Source organism: Chrysochloris asiatica, unplaced genomic scaffold (assembly GCF_000296735.1).
Source record: "Chrysochloris asiatica unplaced genomic scaffold, ChrAsi1.0 scaffold00057, whole genome shotgun sequence".
NCBI classification, from domain to species: domain Eukaryota; kingdom Metazoa; phylum Chordata; class Mammalia; order Afrosoricida; family Chrysochloridae; genus Chrysochloris; species Chrysochloris asiatica.
In genome coordinates this window covers 9,122,116-9,125,094 of record NW_006408575.1, presented here as the reverse complement: position 1 = coordinate 9,125,094, position 2,979 = coordinate 9,122,116, and the positions used below count along the sequence as shown (strand labels likewise).

The window sequence follows — 2,979 nt, the reverse complement described above, 5'->3', positions numbered from 1 at the left end:
ATGAAAAACAATAGGATGAATGTAAAACTGATGGTCTCCCATGTAAACCTACATAATTCACAATAAAAACTTTTAAAAAATAAAAAGTAGTCTGCCTCTCCTTCTTCCTTGTCTACCTTAATCTGGAAGTTCAGGTGAAACCTATCTAACATGGATGTACCCTGCTGTTATTTAAAATATCCGGGGCAAATCTTTCAGCATCACAGCAACCCCAAGCCACCACAAGACGACAAACTGGCCCTTAGATCTAATTTATTCACTTTGATCATGAGGCCTTTTTGTGTGGTGAGATGAAGTAAATAAATTAGATTGTGCACAGTTCCTTTTATAACTCATAGGTCTTAAAATCTAGCATCTGATAAGTAGTCATCTATAGACTTCAAGATAAGTGCTCACAGAAGAAAGGACAATTGTGAATGTCACCCTGAAAACAGAAGGATGTGTAGGAGTAATTAACATGTAAGGCACTTGACAGGGATCCCTGGTAGTGTAGCAAATTAAGAACTGGACTGCTAACTGCAAGGCCAGTAGTTGGAACCTATCAGTCACTGTGCAGGAGAAATAAGAGGCTCTGTCCTGTAATGATTATAGTTTTGGAAACCTTATACAGGGTTGCTGTGATTTAGAACCAACTTGGTGGCAGACAATCATCTAAGGTATTTGACAGTCTTTGGATGACGAAAAAAAGAGACTGACCAAATTCCATTTTGTGAGATATGTCAATGTGTTTTAAAATTGAGGTATTCAGCATACCCAGAAATGACTGACCAAAGGTTAAATTAGACTTCATCTTAGCTCTACAGACTCCATTTTGTTTTAGGCCCCATTTCTATTTAAAAGTGTGTAAGTGAACTTCAAAATCTGGGATGCATGGTATCATAAAACGGTTGGAGCAGGAACAAACCAAACTCCATATTGTTTGCACTCCTGCTTATGTTTTAAATCTGTAATCCTTGTACTAATTTTAACAGTTTGCTAAACAGGAAATGTGGCTATGTTTAGAAAAGACAAGGCAAGTTCAACCTATGATTAGATAAGTCTTGGCAAGCCTAAGAAAGTTCTGAAAACAATAGTCACACAACTTGATCATTTGCCTAGGCAAGTTTGGACAAGTCCAGGGAAGGTCAATCAATCAGAATTTTGCTGAGAAGTTCCTGTTTTTCAACTATAAATAGTTTATAACTACCTCATTGATCTGTGCTATCCAAATTTGTAGATCAACCTATTCCTTAATAAATCTCTTTTGATTTTACTTTAAGCAGACTCAGTGATCATGTTGTATAACTGAAGAAAATATGAACAGTCATCAAATTAGGAAACTCTTGTACATAAATTGAGGATGTCAAATATTTACTTTGGTTGAAACATAGTGTTGAGTAGTGACTTTTAAAAAGAGTGGGGTGCCTATGATTTTGTCAAGTTGTTTTTATTGTTGAATACTGTCGAGTCAGTTCCGACTTATAGTGACATATATAGTGTTTCCGACTCATAGGGAAACCATATAGGGTTTCTGAGGAGCAACTGGTGAGAACCCCTGACCTTGCAGTTAAAACCAATCTTGAGGACCAGCAACACACCAGGATATAAATGACCTTAAATACCAAACTAAGACATTTAACTTTAATCCCTGGAAACCATTGAAATCTTCAAAAGGAGGAAATCAAGTAGTGAAACTGCATCTTAAGAAGTCTGAACTAGAGGAGCTGCAATGAGAAAGACATAACAGAAGGATAAACCAGTTACAAGGCTGTTGCAATAAGAGTTGGTGGTGGGGAGTGAGGAAAAAAAATCTGCTTTTCAGATTTTAATTTACTTAACACCAGTTTGCAACAGAACTATGAGTTCCTGAATTAGCAAAAGCAGCATGTTCGTTCTTTTGGAGTCTTGAAACTGGCTTCCTTTTCAAATGAAACATTTTGAACCTATGTGGAATCAGACTTCAGTTGGGTACCACACCTGGCAATTATGCAAGGTTATTAGAGGCAATAATGGGTAGCATGCAATCCTCTTAAGCTTTACCCTTCACAAAAAACAGATGTGAGTCTTACCTGTGACTTCTTTTCTAAGATTGTTTCAGGTAGGTGTGTTAGTAACCTTAATGATTTTCGATGAGTCAATATATGCAGATTAGACATAGGCATAAGGAGCCCTGGTGTGGCACTTCAGGATAAGTTTTGGGCAGCAAACCAGTAGGTCATTGCTTCAAACCCACCAGCTGCACCTTGGAAACCCTATATAGGGGTGCTGTAAGTCTTAACCAACTTCACAGCACTTAACAACAAAAATAAACATAAGACAGAACTAAAGCAGTTATTAGTAAATCCCATGCTAAAGAAACATTAAAAATGCAATGAGTTGGTTTCTGAAGTTACATCTCCTAAGTTTAATTTATGATAATTAACGACAGAGTCTCCATAATTTTGACTTCACACGTCCCTGGCCATGTTGTCTTCTCTTTCTAATTCACCGTCTTTTACTGATGGTGATGGTTATGTGCCATGGAGTCGGTTCCGACTCATAGTGACCCTGTACAGGGTTTCTGTGGCTGTAAATCTTTACGGGAGCAGAAAGTCTCATCATTCTCCCACGGAACAGCTAGTAGTTTTGAACTGCTGACCTTGAGGTTCACACCCCAATTAGTAACCACTGAAATACCAGAGTAGACCAGCTATATTTTGACCGTACTAGGATTTGCAATCCATGGAGTCTATCAAATTATCTCTGTACCTTTTCTTCTATCTTCCTTATCTTATATAAATTGTTAAATTAATACTTTGATTTCTTTATCCCTTTGTATGTGTGGTAATTAAGGTTTTATGTCAATTTGACTGGACCAGCATTCTCAATGGTTTGGCAGTTAAGACATACTAACCACACATGAGACCTAGTATAATTTAATCAACTTCAGGATATGAACAACCATTCAATTGAAAGGAAGTTTCCTCTGGGATGTTGATTTGTTTCCAATATATTGGACAA

The 2,979-nt window shown here is 37.2% G+C and overlaps 1 pseudogene; it reads right to left on the bottom strand.

The window, feature by feature from the left end:
* The window catches only part of LOC102840706, a 10,387-nt pseudogene extending 8,252 nt beyond the window's left edge, over positions 1-2,135 (bottom strand).
* Between the last annotated feature and the right edge of the window lie 844 nt (positions 2,136-2,979).